General features: G+C 36.4%; 1 long non-coding RNA gene across 1 annotated transcript in view; it reads right to left on the bottom strand.

The window, feature by feature from the left end:
• The window catches only part of LOC145664097 (uncharacterized), a 285,281-nt gene that overhangs the window by 129,833 nt on the left and 134,069 nt on the right, over positions 1 to 21,379 (bottom strand). The window lies entirely within an intron of this gene.

The following is a 21,379-nucleotide window of genomic DNA, read 5'->3' as shown; positions in this document are numbered from 1 at the left end:
AGCCTAACATAACACGCTTTTTGATGTTGGAGGCTAATGGAACACGAGTCTTGGTGACAGCTTATGAGGTTTGAATGTCACATTAAACTTCAGGTTTACGTCTTAAAAACATACCAGTGCTGAATGAAATGCTAGTCTCCGAGTCAACCAACCAATCACAATGTAGTAACATTAAACAAATACATGACAAAGTGTCAAAATACTCGTACAAACCCAGTGGTTGAATTGGGAATAAATAACTACCACTATGTTTCTATGAATAATCCTATACTAAGGATTATTCATCAAGTTATTATCATTTTTCATTGGCCTTTTATAGAAATTATTCATCAAGTTATTATCATTTTTCATTGCTGTTTCTTGTAGCAAAATAATATCATACGTGTCACCGCACGTTACTGCTGAAGTTTGAAGCAAGGGCATGGAAACATAGTATTACTATAAGATGCCAATGCACTTTTTCCAAGTTGCTAATTCTATCTAGATGAAAAGGTTGGACGAAGTGTTTGTTTTCCAATTACAAGAGTAGAAAAATGCACGCGTTTCCTAAAGTACAGTTTTTCAGCAAATACTTACGAACCTATAGTTTTGATCACAATTTCCAAAGTTCTTTCAAACATATTTTTTTTAAACTCCGGATTTCACTTCACTACAAAATTTAAGCTATGTTTGGAAATTTTATTTAGCTCTTACAGAAGATTTGATGGAAGTAATGAGCAACGAATGCTTTTCTTATTGCTGTGCATGTAATGTCGAATATTTTTTTTTCTTGTACTAGCTACTGAAATTATTTCTTCACTTTAAAAATGCAAACATTACGGAACTCCAAGAGAGTAGAGTTCTTATATCTGTTGAAAGACACAAGGAAGAGAATCATGAACCTCCATCCATGAAATTTTGCCAGTATCGTTTCTCACGCTATACGGAGAATATCTCCTGAGGGTACAGTATTATCGAATTGCTACTAAGGTTCCTACGTGAATAGCAAACCTTAACTCGTTCCCTGTCAATTGACGCCATATGGCATCATTCATACCTATTGCTGTGTGCCATTGACGCCATTGACGTCAAGAGGTAGTTCTCATTCTCTGTAAAATGGCCCGCAGGTATTACAGGTCTGCAGAGGCTCGGTCCGAGCCCTCGGGACTACAAAGCCCAGGACGTGCTCAGGCAGTAAATTTTTAAATATACAACTATATTTCTTGGGCCTAACTTTGTAAATATACTGCAAAATTATATAAAATACACCGTTCTTTCTGGAGAACTTTTAAAGCACAAATGCAAAATTAAACTTGCAATTACTGTAAATAAAAATACAATTTCGCTTTAATGATTAAGTTTCTGTAATTTGGTCTTATTTCGGGCTCATTTGATTATAACACGAGCTCAGGCCGGGCTCAGGCCTAAATGCTAAAACATATTTCGGGGTTGGGTCGGGCCTCACATTATAAATTCACGGGCTAGGCCGGCCCTTGCAGACCTCTAGCAGGTATAGAGAGCTTTTATACTCTGGTGGCACACAGTGTAGATCTAGTCATTTTCTGTAGTGTGCTTGGTTGCCGCTAGATATAGCTAGTTTGTTGCAAAAGACTAAATGTTACAAAAGTGTAGATGGCACATTGGGTTCGGATACTGAAATCAAGGTGGTAGCGAAAGAGTTAAGGGGAAAGCTCATTGCACTGTAATCTCAAAACTGCTGCTTTTGAAAAAAAAAAATCCACTGCGTACCCACGATGGTATCCCGATCAAACCATAATGACGACTGAAAACAGTAAGAAAGTGGTGAGCGGATGCGACAACTCCACTCCTCTAGTCCCTCCACTGACAGCGCTACAGCCGATCAAAAAGTGAGATGTTTTATTTGTTAATAATTGTACTATCAAATGTTGTTTCTTTTTCAACACACAACAGAACTGAATAATTACAAACTGTTTACAGTACTACTTTATATTTTTAAATAAATAAGTTTCTACCTGCCATAGTTTTTTGTTTTATTAGCCCTTAAAATGTATGAGATTTTATGGGGTCACCCTGTATAATGTTGTACGTGTCGACTAAACTGTTAACGATAGTTTCTAGATTTGTGCTAAGGGAAAGTATTACGTTTTTAATACAAAAATTCTATGTTATTTACACATACCATTATGTTACCATAAAAGAATGTTTACGCTACATCCGTGAGATAGCGCATTATGCGGCAAAATTAGAAACTATAGGTAGACACTTGGGAAATACGAGAAAGTTGAGTTCCAATTACGTAAATTAAAATCAACATAGAGCTTGTGAACTGTGTACCTAGCAAGGTGTGCTCGATAGGAAAAAGATGCTCAATATGAAAAGAAAAAGGAATAATAGTAAGAAGAAAGTAGACATTAAATGCAAATTGTTACCTTTGAGAGAATTAATGTAATAATTTAGTTCTTTGGGTGAGATGACATATAGATATCATATGTGAAGCTTATTATCAAAACGTCTCTTGTCTACTTTTTTTTTTTTTTAATCGAGATATCAATATACACGGAATCATCGAATATTTATTTACATCTTTGCACTTTTATTTCTGGTTAAAACGTCCCAGAACGGAGAGAAAAATGGATTTGAAATATGCACTTTTAATCAAAACGTCTCTTATCCACTGCAAAATGGCGGACACCTTACAACAATAAAGTTTCAAAGCAAAACGTCCTATATCCATTCCCGCTTGGACACAATTCTTGCTGTTTTACTTCAAACTTTCTCTTGTCCATGGATTTTCCTCAGCAATTACTTGATACAAAAATGCATTAATTATTGCTTTCTAGAACATTTGATGCACATTTAAGTCCTCAAACTAGTTGGTTGGTACCTTTGGCTGAATTGAGATAATTGACAAAAGATTTGTGCGATAACTTTATATTTTATTTTGATTACATTCTTGAGGTCATATGAGCCATATTGTTCCACTTATTTCTTAGTAAATTGGTGCTTGAAGTTTGAAAGCACTTAGAAAAGTTATTTGTCAAACGTCTGTGGAGTATCGCAGTTCATTTTCATAGATATGAGTGGTAATCAAGAAGAAAATAATTCCAGATTTTCATTATTTTGTATCAAATTGTCTCTTGTCTGATAGATTTGCTTTCAAAACGTCCCTTGTCCATTTTTTAGTTTCAAAATGTCTCTTGTCCAAATTAAATACCTTTATTATTCATTACTTGTGTCTTGAATAATTGAATTTGTTTATAAAATAAGGCAATAATGGTTTTAAAAAATTGTACACCAAATCTTACAATATTTAATAACCTTTTTAAATAATTATTAGTTTTTTTGATTGGCAACATTTTTGTTGGATGGACAAGGGACGTTTTGATAATAAGCTTCACATATACAAGACAATTATAATATTACGTGTATATTCCACAGGATGAATGTATTATTAATCATCAAATGAAAAATACTAGCACATCATACGCATTTTTTCTTATCTTGGTGCTGATGTATTGCATATCTATATTTAAACATGTATATACATTTACCTCAAATAGTTATTTATAGACTACTGTTTCGTCAGAATAAGTCACCCGACAACTAACTTTTTTAAAAAAGTATTTTATCGCAAAAAGTGTCAGATTAAGCTTAAGTTAATACAACATAAAAATAGAAGTTATGATTTTAGGGATACTACGTCCTGTGAACTTCTTTCTTACGTCCTGTATTGTTATGAGATATGGCCTTCTACGTAACAACGTTCATATGTTAACTTTCGAAAATTCTTTTGCAAATATTATAAATTCTTCTCTGAACTGGCCAAATAATAACCTAGCTTTTAAAGTCTGGTTCGCAGGGTTTATACAAAAACATCCGAAGCTACAAGTTTACAAAGAGCAGTAAAGTTTCAACAAGCATAATGTTCAGTAATTTTTATTCAATAATTCAATTGATTTGATTTTCAGTGCTAACATATAAAGGAGAGATTTAGGAACAGGCTTTACAACAGTGCACGACCTAGCGAAGTAGTTGCTGTGAAAGGAAAGATACGAGTTTCCGAATCTTCATCAAGTACACTTTGTTTTCTTTTCATCGAAGAAACAGTTATTTAGTGTAGTATTAGAGTTTCAGATATGAGTTAATTCTATTAGAGTTTTTTGTAAGATAATAATTTAAGACTACAAGTATGATTCTAGATCAAAAGTAAGGGTGATCTACATTGTTTTCCATTAATAAAATATAAAAATAAGCTTAATCCGAAACTAAATATGAACGTAATTGAAATGAAAGTAGCAAGTATCTAACAATTGATTCAACCAACATTTGTATCTATGTCCGTCTGTCTGTCTGCTTCTCCATAATTTTCATAGAACGTTCGATTTCAATGAAACTTGCAACACGTTTCCTTCCAATGTTTGCAAATAAACTGTTGCAAGAATTTATCAAAAATAAGGGAGTAAAAGAGAATAAAATTTTCCCATGCTGCAAGTTTTCATATATATAAAATTGTTTTCCGATACGAACTACGTAAACATGATTTCAATTCGATGAAATATAATGCATACTTTTTTATGATATCCCAATCATCTCCAATAGATGCGATTAAAGCCGATCAAGGATAAGTTGGTAAAAGATGCAAATTCCCAAAACTTCCAAGTTTCATTATTGAAATAATGAGATACTGAGAAAATAATTTTCTTTGGTAACTTTATGAAAACGACTCGATTTTGATGCAATATAGAGTGTATTTTCTTTTAGGCTTCCCAATCACCCCAATATAATGGAATTAAAGTCTGTCAAGAATCTAATTGTCAATCCCCAACGATATATATATATATATATATATATATATATATATATATATATATATATATATATATATATATATATATATATATATAGGGTGTTTCAGATAAAACGTCCAGTGCTTATAAATCCGAAATGGCTGAGAATAAAAAGATGAAACAAAAACTGAGATAGAAAAATGTCATAGGACACATCACATGGTGTTGTTGTGGAGACCCCCAGGGCTCTCCTTTAAGGGGGCCCAGGGGCCAACTTCAAATTTTCAAATGGGAACACGTATTGAATCAAACCTCATTCAATAGTACTTGAAAAACGAAACAACTTTTGTAGGAAACAATTTTCGATCTGCGCCACCGTTTTCAAAATGGCCGCAAAAAGTGCCCTGTATCAGATAAAACGTCCAGTGCTTATAGGCCTAAATCAGAAACGGCTGAGAATAGAGAGATGAAACAAAAACTGAGATAGAAACGATGATAAAGCATAACAAGTGGTGTTGTTGTGGTGACCCTCAGGAAACTCCGTGAAGGGTTCTCAGGTGTCAACTTCAAACTGATACAGGACTTTTTGCGGCCATTTTGAAAACGATGCCCCAAATCGAAAATTGTTTCCTACAAAAGTTGTTTCGTAGTTCAAGGAATATTGAATGAGGTATGATTCAATACATGTTCTCATTTGAAAATTTGAAGTTGGCCTCTGGGCCCCCTTGAATGAGGGTCCTGTGGGTCACCACAACAACACCATGTGATGCGCCCTATGACATTTTCCTATCTCAGTTTTTGTTTCATCTTTTTGTTCTCAACCGTTGCGGATTTATAAGCACTGGACGTTTTATCTGAAACACCCTGTATATATATATATATATATATATATATATATATATATATATATATATATATATATATATATATATATATATATATATATATATATATATAGGGTGATTCAATAGGAACGTACCAGGCCTATATTGCAGCTAATACTGCACGTAGAGCCTTCAAACAAAAAATTGCATTACCAAATCGTATGTGTAGACGTCAACAAAAATAGTAACGACACCAGTGGCGTATAGTGAATATCTCCAACGGGGGTCATCTGCAAAATTTGACATCAAAATAGGGGTTTGTTGTACCTCCATTGAAACAAGCGCACAATGGGAGAAACTTCTAAAGGTAACACGTTGGCATATTTCTTCCTCGTTGGCAGCAACACGGTCGCATTACTAGGTGAAAGTCAGATGGTGCGAGGGTGTCCCCAGTCACACCAGGCGAATGCCGGTATGGTATGTGCAAATCATGCCCTGGCAAACAACCGCCGACGCCTTTGCAGGGTTAACTCGGGGCCTAAGCCAAGGGTAGCCCAGACCCACAATGACGGGGACGCGCGATGTATCTTGTGTGCGTACGTAGAATATGAAATATCTCCCAAATGTGTTGAGAGCTTGTTTGTCGTTGTTTTGAACAGCACACTCATTTATCGTTGCTAGTGATTTTGTGCTGGTACTCTTGTAGATCCAGTAGCTAACATGTACATGACCTTGCTCAAGACATAGTCTATGCGGCCTCGAACAGGCGATTGCTGCTATGTCAGACAAAGGGTAGAAAGAGCGATGCTGTAACACAAACAGGTAACACAAGCGTGTAGAGTCCGAGAGTGATTAACCTCTGCAGTGAGTTAAAGTGGTTTGTGCACTGGACAAGGTATCGTGCATTGAGTTCTTCTACCCCTGTGCATTATAAGCTCGTGACGGGACGAATACGAAACTTCACATACGAAGTGAAACTTCTTTGATTGTGTTGATGTTTGAGTGATTGTAGTAGGAAGTGTCGGTAGTAAATAACATTCGTGCGATATACGAATTTGGGGGCGTTCCAAATGCTCATGATTTTAGGGGAATGCCGGGAAAATTATAGGGCTGCAGCTCGATTATACGCTGAACGCTATCCACAGCAACAAGCTATTTCCCACAATCTGCTGTGGAGATTAGCAGCACGATTGCGGCAGACAGGCAACACGCGTGGACGCTATGGTGTCCGAAGAAGGGTCGTACAAAATGAAGACGTTGCCATTGATGTACTTGCCGCTATTGCAGGAAATCCTCATGTATCTTCGCGGCAGATCGCACGAAATCGTAGTATCAGTCAAGGTAGTGTCCTGCGTATTCTCTGGATATCACATTTTCACCCGTACCACTTCTCTCTGCATCAAGAACTAAGTGATGCGGATTGTAATTTACGGCTTCCGTTCTGCAACTGGGTGGTTAAACGCGTGAGAGAACATCCGAATTTCATTCACTTCATTTTATGGACTGATGAAGCGATATTCTGCAGTGATGGCAACGTGAATCTCCACAATGCACGTTACTGGGCAGCAGAGAACCCTCACTGGATGAGAGAAGTTAATCGGCAGCACCAATGGCGCATTAATGTGTGGGGTGGCATTATAGGGACTCAGGTCATTGGGCCATGGTTTTTTGCTGGTCATTTAACAGGTGCAATGTTTCGTGATTTCTTGCGACACCATCTACAGCCGCTATTGGTAAACGTACCGCTCCATATACCTCAGACGCTGTGGTTTCAATTAGATGGTTGTCAAGCCCATAATACAGCTATGTGTAAGGAAGAGCTAAATGTTTTATTTCCGCAACGCTGAATTGGAAGAGGTTCCAATCAACAGTTTCCTCCGCGGTCGCCCGACCTTACTTGTATGGACTATTTTTTCTGGGGTCGAATTGAGGATCTTGTGTATGTCAACCGACCAACTACAATTCGCAACATGCAAGAAAGCATTACAACCGCATTCCGAACCATCAACGTGGCCGAGTTGGAAGCTGTTGCCCACAATTACGTACAGCGAATAAATCGCTTGCTGTTCGGGGACATTACTTTGAACATTTCTGAAAGCCAGGGGGCGTCGACAACACTCCGCAGAAGGTAAGCTGATTCTTTAGCTCTTTACTCATCTTTCTCCAATGGCTTGATTGTAACGCCTCAGCTTTCTGTCCCCATGTTTTGTTCCATGCTTTGGCAAAAGCACATTTGATTCGTCTTTATTCATTGTAACCAATAGTTTCTTCCTCCGTTTTGTTATAGCATCGTACATTATCCCCCATCATAGTTGTCCTCATCAACTGCACTTCTGTCGCAGCCATACGGACACCACTCTCTTCAAATATTGCGTGTGTCATTGGTTCCCTATTTAGAGTTTCATTCAACAGCAGCAAATGTACCTCAGCTTACTGTTACAATATATACCCTCCCCCCGTCGTGGCCTCTTGATGACGCCATTGTTGTCACCATTTACACGGTGTGATTCCGCGTATGTACAATTGTACGTCCCGTTCGTTTCAGACCAGTATTTACTCTTCCCTTTGGTTCCGAATGCAGAAACCCTCACAACATCTGACTCTGACCTCGTAATGTGATCGTGTTGCTGCCACAGACGAAGAAATATGCTAACGTGTTTCCCTCTACACGTTTCTCCCATTGTGAACTTGTTTCAATGGAGGCACAAACAACCCCTGTTTCGATGTCAAATTTTGCAGATGACCCCCGTTGGAGATATTCACGATACGCCACTGGTGTCGTTACTATTTTTATTGATATCTACACATACGATTTGGTAGTTCAATTGTTTGTTTGACAGCTCTATGTGCATTATTAGCTGAATAAAGGCCTGTTATGGGTAGTCAGTAAGTCTGCAACAACGCCTCTAGCGGCTAAATGGGAAAGGATATGACAAAGTTTGTCCTCTAAAAGTTGCATGACATTTAATGTCCTTTTGAACGATTCCAACAGTTATACCACTTTCCATTTCAAATTTCGAAGTTGCCCCCCGTTGGAGGTATTCACGAGACGCCACTGGTCTCGCTACTATTTTTATTGCATTCTACACATACAATTTGGTAATGCAATTTTTTCTTTGAAGGCTCTACGTGCAGTATTAGCTGCGATATAGGCCTGGTGCGCTCTTATTGAATCACAATGTATATAGATAGATAGATAGATAGATAGATAGATAGATAGATAGATAGATAGATATAGATATAGATATAGATATAGATATATTTGGTTTTGTAGCAATCTAGCACATATTTCCTTTGAGGTTTTTAGTGATTCCCTCTGGATACTGTTAAAGTCAGGAAAAAAAAGAGGAATGAATTTATTTCTTGTGGACAAAAGATGTTCCAAAATAACATTCGTAAACAAATATCTGGTTTTCGTGGAATATGGGATAGATGTATCTGAGGCTTTCCAGTCATCAACCAACGCTTGGGATTGATATGCGTAGAGCATCAAAGTTATATATAAATTGTCTGAATCTCGAACTAAATAATTTTATTCATTACGAACATTTGTTTCACAGATAAAAGGAGAAAAGAATTAACAAAATCTAATCATGATATTTATTTACCAATGATGAGTTCAATAATGAGTTTTTGTTTTTAAGATTAATCCTTTCGTTCCCCAGCACTACAACCTAGTCTAGTGTAGGGATGGCCTTTTTCGAAAAATCTGTTTTTCGATTTTCAGAAATTTCATGATTCGTTTTTTCGCTTTTTCGAAAAATTTTTAGTTTTTCGTTTTTTCGAAAAAATTTTCGTTTTTCGTTTTTCCGAAAGATTTCTCGTTTTTCGTTTTTCGAAAAATTTTTCGTTTCTCGTTTTTCAAAAAATTTTTCGTTTCTCGTTTTCCGAAAGATTTTTCGTTTTTCGTTTTTCGAAAAATTTTTCGTTTTTCGTTTTTTCGAAAAAAATTTCGTTTTTCGTTTTCGATAAAGGCATTTTCCGAAAAAGTATTTTTCGAAAAATGTGGCCATCCCTAGTCTAGTGTTTTTTTTTTTTTTTTTTTTTTGTGCACGGAATCCTGGGTTGGAATCTAGGTGAAAGAGCCTTAAACTCTGAAAAATTGTGTTGTTCGAACCCATCTTAAACTGTGTGTACACGCCTTACAAGCTATCGCCTTGAAAATCAACTCTTCATGCCAATCAATCAACTGTTCGCTGCATTTTGCTTCTAACGCTCTTGAGAGCTTATTACATATTATTATGTGCCCATGGCGACAAATGTTGTCACTAAGCTTATTCATATCTTATCATTACCCAAACAGTTAAATGACTTTAGTATTCAGGAGACACGCGCTGTGTTATTTGTTCTGAATGTATTTTGTTTTGCTAGATATTGTTAGTATGTTTTCGTAAAAATTGGACTCACACAATTTACTTTACGCTTTTCCACTGGAAAATTATTTTCCAATTATCAATATGAACAGGGGTACGGACAAAATCTCGCGTGGCCAAAACGTCGCCGCCCAAAACCTCGCGGCCCAAAACATCGCATGACCAAAACCTCGACGCCCAAAACCTCGCGTGGCCTAAACCTCGCCGCCCGAAATCTCGTGTGACCTTAGCCTCGCCGCCTAAAACCTTACCTGCTCAAAATCTCGCCGCCCAAAAACCTAGCGGACCAAAATCTCGCTTGGCCAAAACCTTGTGGAATGAAACCTTTCCTTAAAAATTACCCAATGAATTACCCAATTCCATATTACAAGTCATAATAATGAAAAGAAGAAGAAGAAAAGAAGATACAAAATATCGTGTGCGTGGGCTTTCTCGGTGTATTCCCGTTTCCTCTCACTTTCTTCATTCCATTCTTTCCTTCACTCTGATCATCTACGTCTCCTTTAACCTATAAGACATATTCGAGGGACGTAAAAGCTCAGATATTATTTCATACTTTCATAAATATTATTCGATTTTGTTAGAATTTCCCAAGGTTACCCTCAAGGTGAAATAAAAACCATTCCAGGCTCAAACCCCATATAAGTTGAAAATTTGATCGAGACAGGTCGTGTGGTTCAAGAGTTATTAAGTCACAAACGCAGCCACTTTCATTTTTATGTATTTCTATATTTCTCCCCCATACCTTCCCCCTTCTCTTCAAAGTGAAATGACAAAAGCCATCCCAGGCTCTAACCTGATCTGTGTGGCAAAATAGATCGAAACTGGTCTCGTGGTTCAAGAGTTATTAAGTTTCATTTATTTTTATATATCTCCCCCTCCCCTTCGTTGTGCCGTTAAAATGAAATTATAAAATACATCCCAGGCCCGAACCTCATCTATGTTGAAATTTTGATCGAGATCGGTCGGGCGGCTCAAGAAGTATGATGTCACAAACATAGTAATTTTCATTTTTATATAGGATAGAATTTCAAAGCACGCGTTAAAGTTTTTCTTCTAATTATTTTAATGCAATTATGTGTTATTAAAAATATATATAGATATAGCAATATATAGAGCATTCTACGTCGAAGAAATCGTCGTGACGACGTTTTACACTGATGACATTTCTTCCCATACGAGATTACGTCCGGCGTAGTGTAGACCAGGCGAGATTCTGTGTCCCGAGATCAGAACGGCGAGGTTTTGGCCAGGCGAGATTTTGGGACGCAAGGTTTTGGCAAGGCAATGTTTTTGCCCTGCGAGATTTTGGACCTCGAGGTTTGGGCCCGCGAGGTTTTGGACAGGCGAGGTTTTGGTTCGCGAGGTTTTGGCTCGGCGAGATTTTGGGCCGCGAGGTTTTCGTCGGCGAGGTTTCGGCCAGGCGATGTTTCGGCCTGGCGAGATTTGAGCCACGAGATTTTGGTCCGCAAGTTTCTGGCCGAGAGATTTTGTACCCAAACCATATGAAGAAGATCAAGATAATATAGATTATTTGGATGAATCGTCAAGTGATGCTGATGCAAATATTGACTTTTCAGAAGGTACTTGCAGAAGTATAGATATTCAGACAATGCGAGAAAATGATAGAAAGGAGAAATATGAACTGTAAGTGCCTGTTGTTAATGTCACGGGCAGGAATCATAAACAATCGCCTCCTGAGTTGTCAATTTATCCAATTAAGTAAAGGTTACAACATTTACAGGAATATTCGAAATAGTATTTTAAACTTTGCTAAAATGTTTCTAATGAGAACAAGGAAATCCCACACATCAGATTCCCCTTACACCAAACGGATTCATTCTACTTTTTACATACAGTAACTACAGAAAACACTTTTGCAATGCATATTCTTCGTAACACAGCTAAGTTGCAGGGTAAAATAATAGAGTATTGGAGGTATGCCGCGATGCTATGCAAAAATTAAAAAGGCAGGCAATTGGCTTGGGAGGACCATCCAATTAAGAGCACTGTTTTATCCAATCAGATGTCCTGGAGGCTTTGCCAGCTGTGGTTGACAAATCGCCAATGAGATATCAACGCGGTAACATAAACTGAATTTCAATAACATGTCACTGTTATGAAGGGCATTGCAATTACATGGAGAAGAAATAAAATCTTTAAGCTTTACGTCCCACGTTATGCCGGTTAGGCTAAAGGAGACGACGATTATGAGAAATGAATGAAATTGTGAAATGAAGAAAGTAGGAGGAAACGGGAGAAAGCCGAGAAAACCCACGAGCGCGGTGTTTGTCCACCACAAAGTCCACACGGCACAAGCTGGGATCGAATCAGAGACCCCAAGCACCGGAGGTGAACGCTCTACCACTGAGCCATCGCGCCCCCACAATTACATGGAGGAAACGTCCTTGAGCAGTTACTAGGTCAATAGAGAACCGTAACATTTTTATTTTTTCTTGACAAAATTTGTGATAATTAACCTTATTACAAAGATCAGCTGTCTCTTTAATCTGCTTCAATGCTCCCGAATATTTGTAAAAATATTCGGAAATTTATTCAAATATTTACAAATTAGTAAGTTATTTATTTTTCAAAAATAATTTAACAGATACATGGTCTGTATTTGTATTTTGTGCAAGACATTTTCCTTGATCTAACCATTTTTTTTTCTAGTGCATCAGGTTTAGCCTTTGATAAGACATGCACAATAACATAGTATAAATGCTAAGTATACAGTTATGACACAATGATTATTATGGCATAACTATTATCTGTGTGTTTAATCACCTACTTTGTTGAATAGTTTTTATTTGATGAAGTGAATATCCACGTGAAGGATAGGACACGATGCATGATAACTGTGACAGTCATAATTCTAGGTACAAACCATATTTTGAAGCAGATAACAAACAGAAAATAAAAACAAGTTAGGGTTGGTAGTCGAAGCTAGTAGGAACACAGAACCACTTTTCAGGAAGTGTCACACACAAGATAAATTGCATGTACACACATGTCCAAAATGATTGTCGCATATCTATAACTGTCTTCTTGTAAGAATATAATTTGATAATGATTTAGCAAGGTACTTTTAACACTGATACTATGTGTATAATCGGAAAATGTATACTTGTGGTAAATTTCATAGGAAAAGAATTATAAATACGAAAATTAGAATGAATAAAACAAAATGTTCCTAAATGGACAAAAAAGTTTTATTTTCGCTTTATTGTTCTTATTTGCTGCTCTTTTAACATGAAATTTATTACATACATGTCTTTGTCGATTATACACATACTAACATTATAAGAAATACAGGAAGAAATTGTTATCACATTATATTCCTATAACAACCTATTTATAGACATGCGACAATAATTTTGGATATGAGTGTACTTTTAGCACCAATAATATTCTAGTTAATCACTAGAGCAACCCAAAAGCACAAAAAGCATAATAGCAATTGAGACATATGGTTGGTACCTTGAACATGGTTGTGGTTATTTAAGGGTCCAGAAGAAACTAATTTTAAAAGCATAATTTTAGAAAATAAACCATAAAGCATAATTTAAAATATATGGCACAATTCTTGGAAAATTCTGTTTAACTGCATACATACTATATTAATATTTTTTTAAAACCAATATTTACAAAGCAAAATCATTGAGAGCATAACAATGCAATAATGAAAAGCTAATTTTTATTTCTGTTAACTTTTCGATGTAATCCTTTGATGTAAAAAAAAAAAAAAAAAAAGGAAATGAAGAAAACTTTCCGCCAACAATGAATAGTACACAAGAATTTCGCTATATTGTTATGTGTACCTCTTGAACTTGAGCACTTTCTGTATTTTTTGCTGACATCTTTTACTTTCCCTTTCTGTATATATGCACCTCTAAGGTGCACATAAGTGAAACAAAAACTGACCCGAGTAAAGCATATCTCTTTACAATGCATTAAGTAGAAATTTCATTAAATATGAAAGAAACTGGTTGCATAAAATATTAGGTCTAATAAATAGATCAGAATATTTAGAACATGTAATGTATAGTAAATATTTTACATTATACATGATTAATATAAAACAACGACTGAAATTAACAATAAAACATAATTTGAAAAAAAAAAATAAAGTTTAATTATACAAAAAATAAAGCATAATGTGGGTTGCTCTATTAATCACGTAAGACAATATGAATGAACTAATCACAACATGTTCTAAGAAGGAAGACGTCTCACTCATACAAGATTTTACTGATTAAATGCAGTTGAAGGACAAATTGTTCATCGAACTACTTTAATGCGGTAGATCTAATGAATACAAAGGATGCCATTACCTCGACTACTGATGGAACTATGCAGGGTGTCTCATGAGTGAGGCAAGGAGCGGTTACTCCAGACCCAATTACATAAAAAAAAAAGAATTTGACCGTTTGAAGAGTAACAAGAGTAATTTTGCTAATTCATGGGTCTAATACACATTAACTACAGATGATGAACGAAAAGAAAACTCTTTTTATACAGAAAGTTGCCGAATTTCTTCGTACTTCCCAAGTGTTACATCCACAACGCATGCGTGTAATGGTATTCGCGTGGCTGGTTCATTCAAGTATTTCAGTCGAATTTGAAAAATACTTCGCCATATAACTCAAAAGGAAAATAAACAGAGATGGGAGAGCAACTCAACACCTTAAAGAAGAAAACGTTTGGAAAATTTATCCTTCCACTGTAAAGCATTTACCGTTATGAGCTTAGGTTGTAGAAGAATGGAAATAAAATTCCTCGTGTGGTTAGTGGTTAGTGTGCTTGTCTTCGGTGCGAGTAACCGAGGATCCATATCGGGCGGGAGTTCATATGGTTCAGAACTCACGTTTAGCTCTAGATCCATATCTTATATAGCTTCGGTGCTGAAAGGAACGTTTAACGCCGAAGCAACAAACCAAGGATGAAAATGGCTAATGATTGAAAGTCAAGTTACTGATTTTTTTTTCTTTTTGTTATTTCTGAATGGGGAGTGACAAATTCACTCTGCTCAACCTTTTTCGACTAGGTACCAATTTCGAAACTATAGTAGGCTTTGCAATTAAGACAGGAAACCAACTGGACGATAATGCTGCAATACAACATGGCAATATTGTTAGATGCACAAATTCGAATTTCCTTTGTAGAATGATACAACAATAGACATAACATGAAATCAATCTGTTGCTGAGAAGGATAAATATGCACCGTATGGAATATTAAGTATTTACATTTTGTTAAGAATAATCACTTCAAAGAAGCTTATTCCAACCTCCAATAGCTTCTCCTCCTTTTTATTGATCTGAAAATACAAAGAAGTTGAAACTGTATTGTTGTTAGCTGTACTATAGAGCACTGATGTCCTAAGTTAGGATGACCAAATGTCGAAAATAAATAAATAAATAAATAAATAAATAAATAAAGGACCATTCGGCAAACTATCATTGTTTAACAGTTCACCTAGGTTTAGTCAATCCTATAAGGTTACAAGTGTCAATAAGGGAGGAAAAACAGTAATCATTTTTTTATTTATTTAACCTTAGTCCAGTTTTAATTTTTACATTAGGAATCGAAATCAGGACATTGATTATTATCTATCAAATGTCTCTTCTTATGAAGATTTATTGCAGGAGTCTTCCTTTCAAAACACTGTACCGGGACTGATTTGTTTATGTCTTTCTCTTCCATATTCTAAAGTTAGCAAATATAGCTATATTAAACAAGAGCATTTGTTTATGCAGTTATTTCAATTCCAGTGTTCTAGGCAGAACGGGGAAGGTTTAGCTAAACACAAGTAAGAAATGAAACCGTCCCAAAATTATTCATTGTAAAAGGACATTAACTTTCCCGCATTTCTTAATACCATAAGCTAAAGAGATGTGATTGGAGTGACATCTATCTTTCTACCTGAACAAGATTTTCTTTTCTAGATTAATGATAATAATTTTGAGAATAAATAACGACACGAATAAATAAAATCGATTATGTTAAATAGAAAACGGCGGAAATTGTTTAGGAAATGGGACGTCAAGCCATTTATTTCATTTCTATAATAAAATACTTATTTTACTAAACCTCCCATAACTTTGAGAAAACTAACATAAAATATCCATAAACTAAGAGGGGAACTTCGCAAATAAGTTTCCCCCCTCATATTTCCCAGCAAAACAAATACTAATGGAGGAAACAAGCCTGCGGTTGCACGCGAAACACATCCAAGCACACGTTTCGCCCACGATCCTGCAGATGGCGCCGTCGCAGCGCCTGCGCAAAGCGAAGATGAGTCTCTCAGTCTGAGCCAGGTAGCTATGGAGAGACGGCAACGCAAAACCATATTGCAACTCTTCGGTGGGAGCACCTTGCCCATCCACCATACAGTAATGATCTCGCACACAGTGACTTCCATCTGTTTCCCGGCTTTGAAGACTTTCGGCGGCAAGCGCTTTGGAGCAATGCTGAAGTCACAAAAGCTGTTCGAGCTTTCTTCAGTATGCGGAACCCTGAATTTTTCTTGCAAGGGTTTTTGAAGCTTATAGACTGACATGACAAACATCTCAATGTACGTGATGCTTATGTCGAAAAATAAAAGTACGTCTGATCTTTAATATTACAAGCTATTTTTGGTCTTGCATCCCCACCTCTGTCCATAGTCGCCTCCCCTCGTAACAGTGTTAAGGTAAATTCTTTACCACCGAAACAGTCAGAACTTCACATTACTATTACAATTATTATTATTATTATTATTATTATTATTATTATTATTATTATTATTATTATTATTATTATTGTTGTTGTTGTTGTTGTTGTTGTTGTTGTTGTTGTTGTTGTAAACAAATAATATACATTTTTATTTAAACATTAACAAATCCCAAAAAGCTGTAGTTTACATAAATGAGCAATATTTACAAAGAGAGTACATTAGTGTATACTTCGAGTATTGGCTCAAAAAGTGTATATTGAATAAGATGTTATAATCTTATTATAATAGAGAAACAACCGAAATAAGCAATACTGAGCTGTCAGTTAAACTCTTAATACATAGAATAAACATTGCAATGCTTAAGACAAAATAACGATAGTTTTATAACCTAACGATAAACTAACAATATGAGGTTAGAGATGTATGAAAATAGTGTAGAACGGACTAAATTCACATTTGAAAGGCAACTTTATTTATACGTTAAAAAGTTTATGTCTGCAACAATAACGATAGTTTTAGCAAAACTAAGAATAAACTAATGATATGAGCTGAAGATTTATGAAAATTGTTCATGGGCTTGGACTTCATACTTAACGGGATATTTTATTTCTGGAATAAAGCATGTATTTTGGTGAAACTGACGATAGTTTTAGCAAACTGAACATACACTAACGATATGAGGTGGAAAATTATGAAAATTGTCGACGGGTGGGCTAACTTCATACTTCACGTGAAACTTGATTTCTGGAATAAAATGTGTTCTTTCTCGAGACTAACGATAGTTTTAACAAACCTAACATAAACTAATTGTAAACTAACCATTTGAGTAGAAGAATGTTGAAATTTCTTTCTGAGTGGGGAATTATATAGTTGTCCTGTCTACATATTTTCCCCAAAAATATATTTTTCCAAAACTAACATAAAGGAATGATAAACTAAGTATGTGAGGTAGTAAATTATGAAAATCCTTTATGTGAGATGACTAAATTCACACGTGGCTTCATATTGTAGCTATTTCTAAAAAAAAAAAAAAAAAAAAAAAATCTGCTTTTGTGAAACTAACGACAGCTGTAGCAAAACAAACGATAAATTAGCGATGTGAGTTTTAAATTAAGAAAATTGACTATGGATGGACTAACCACACACTTCAAGGACAATTTTATTTCTTGAATAAAAAAAAATGTATGTTTGTGAAATTAACGAACCTTTTAGCAAAACTAACGTAAACTAGCGATATGAAATGGAGGAATGTTTAAATTTGTTTCTGGGTAGAAAACCATGAAGTTGGCTTGCTCATTTATTTTTCAATAAAAATAATGTGAGAAGCTAATGATATATATATTTTTTTTTTAGTAAAACTAATCGTAAAACTAACGATGTAGATATAAAATAGATAAATTCATTAGGTGTACGGGACATTTTTACAGACCTTTTAATTAGCACAACAGACACTGATAAATCTTTCAAGTCATAAAATGTTATATAAATCAACGTGACTTTGACATAGACTTTTATCGAATTATATAAAATCCCACAAGGAACTTAAACCCAATTACATATTGGAAGCGTAGTAAACCCTAGTGATTAGAGCATCTACTTTCTTAGAAATCTTTAGTCTTTTCTTCGATTAAAAAAGAAATCCTGGTTTTATATTTTTCCAAAGTATAAATAAAGTTGATTAATTTAAATATTCCTGTCCTGTCATTAAGACACAGATAAATCAAACTTTATCTAAATTCTAGTACATGAAATCATTGAAGCAAGCCCTTTTGCTAACAATAAACGTTCTTTGAACTAGTAAATTTCCTCATATATTTCCTCTTGATCATGAGGAAGTTGGTCATCGAATAGCAATCAAAACTGGTGATCTCCGAGCTACTGCATTCCTTTTCCAACGTATCAGCATCGCCATCCAGCGCGGCAATGTGTCATCGATCTTAGGCACATTACCTCCTGGTAAAGAACTGGACGAGAGTTTTCTTCTATAACCCACAATAAGACGGAGAGGCTGACAACCACTTTGAATATGTTCATGAAGAATGTTCTCAATCCAGTTTGGATAAATATAAATTCTTGGAAGTCATGATTAATACTGGTAACTTTGGAAGTGGTAGCAACATTATCTACAGATTTTACTTTTTTGCTCAAAATCGTTAAAGACCCGAAAGATATTGGTTGTCAAGCTGTCCGATATTTATTTTGGAACAAATGTGATGGCTACAGATAACCTATGTATTCTTAGATGTGCTTATAAGGAAGAAATAATGTCCGTATTCTTAAACCTAATATATTTCTAAGATCAAAGATGTATGCATATAGAACGGAGGTGCCTATAACTCGATAGAACAAAAATCATTCCATCACTTCAAATTTTGAAATATCAAATATTCTGTTATTACATAAAGTACGGTATGTTTAAATTTCCTCTTAGGAAGCAAGAAATTATAATCGATGGCTCTTAGGAGTGGTTCTAAAACATTGATATAAAACCCAGAAATATCTCTAATTTATACTTCAATGGTACTTTGACTATCACTGTTAGAGATTCTAAGTAAACTTTGCGTTATGCTGTGTACAGTTTTTGGATTTATGACATTACTTGTCAACTGTGGAGGCAGTAGTCCATTTGTACATTGTGAAGGTAAAATACGTTTCACTTATATCGCTTTTCTCTGTCTATAAATAATTTGTGATCTTCGAGCAAGGATGGTAATAATAACAAGCTTAATAAGTGTAAATGAGTTCTAATGAGTTTCCACACTAGAGCTGACGTTCCCAAAGAAATAATTCAGTGCTCCGAATCTAAGCAAAAAAAAAAAAAAAAGTAAAACTTGTGAGGTAGAATGTTTCAGAGTCATCAGGAATGTTTTCCAACTGTTAAATTAGTTTAGCATATCTTGGGAAATGATTTTTAGATAGTCCGTTCAAAGACGTAACATTCTAGTATTCCAAAAACATATCTGTTAATGAGCACAAACAACGAAGTTATGACAAAACAAAGATTTGTGGAACAGGAATCTTAACAATAGTCAAATTATAAATTCAGATAACTTCAAATGTATTTAACCAATCTATAAGAAATTTTGGTAACATTATTAACAACGTAGATGTTATCCAATAGTTTAAAAAGTACTGTTAGTAGTGCAATGCTGCCAACTCAGTATATTTATATACAGCATATGCAGTGTTGCTAACTATGCATTTATATTTAAATGGCGCATATTATTACGGAGAAGGATGACTGTATAATGATGAAGAAAAATATATGTCTAATGAGTAGAAGTATTGGAAACTGTAATACACTGGTGTCCAAAAAGATAGCATAATCCTAGTCCACAGCCAAAAAGATAGCAGAATCCTAGTCCACATAGACCAAACATACCTGACTGATCCTAGGCATCCAACACGTGGACATCTGTGTGAAAAAAAGTGTGCAAGGGAAGAAGAAAACACACAACGCACAGTCCCAACACCTTTATTTGACAAAACTCACCATAGTTGAAAATGACCCAATGTGTATGGCGAGAAGACATGAGTTTGTGGTGGATGAAGAGCATCAGTAAGGCGTGTGGTCACCCCGCGCGCCTACACAGGTTGCACAACGTCGTTCCATGCTTCCGATCACTTCGTTGATGAGGTCTATCGGTATCCTTGCCGGTATCCGAAGGGCAGTACACAGATCCGGAATCGTTCGTGGTGGGGGCTGTCGGGCTGCAATCCGCCTTCCCAATGCATCCCAGACATATTCTATTGGACTCATGTCTGGGGGCCGCGCAGGCCACGGCATGCGTCGAATATCTTCCTCCTCGATGACAACGTGCGTTGTCATCCATGAATATGAATGATGGTCCAACAGCACTCCGAAGTAGTCTCACATACGGTTCCAGCACCTCATCACGGTACCTCTGGTCAGTCAAAGTACCGCCCTGAAAGACTTGTAGCTTAGTGCAGCCATTCAGCATGATGCCCGCCCAAACCATCACCCCCCCACCAAATTGGCCCATTTCAATGATGTTCTGAGTGTCTGGTGCGTCCCCTGTTCTCTCCTTATCAATGCCAGTCAAGAATCTGACTGCAAGCTGAGTTGCGACTCATCCGAGAATAGAACGTGACCCCAGTGTTCCATGGTTCAGTGCCTGTGTTCTTGGCTCCACCTCAAGCGGGCTCTGTGTTGCACACGAGAGAGAGGGACACACACGACGGGACGTTTTGCGTAACCTCATGCAGTCGGCGGTACATGGTTTGTCTTGAAACACGTGCTCCTCTAGCAGCTGCAAGCTCTGATGACAGTTGCTGTGCTGACATCGACCGAGTCCGATGTGCTCTTACCGACAGATACCGGTCCTGTGGAGGGGTTGTGACTCTTGGGCGACGCGGAATTCTTGCACGTGCGATGGTGCCGATGGTTTGAAACCTGTGCCACAGCCGTGAGATCACACTTTATGGTACATGCAGTGTTCAGAACAACTCCGTTTGTGTTTGCCCAGGTTCCAGTCGTCCGATTATCCTTCCCTGCAAGACAGGGTCTAATATGGGTCCTCGTGGCATCTTGAAGCCTTTACGACGCACTAACACTACTGCCAACACGTGTGCTTTACACACGACGCGGTAATCGATTGTGGTGTGGTCTGCTGTTATCAGTTCTTCTTCGGGCATTTCTCTTCCCTGCCTCCAGCAGCCCTTGTATGACCTTCAGCATTTCTGATCTCACTGTTC

The sequence above is a fragment of the Thermobia domestica genome, chromosome 11 (assembly GCF_964235325.1).
Source record: "Thermobia domestica chromosome 11, izTheDome1.hap1.1, whole genome shotgun sequence".
In the NCBI taxonomy this organism is placed as follows: domain Eukaryota; kingdom Metazoa; phylum Arthropoda; class Insecta; order Zygentoma; family Lepismatidae; genus Thermobia; species Thermobia domestica.
This window is presented reverse-complemented; position numbering and strand designations above follow the sequence as displayed.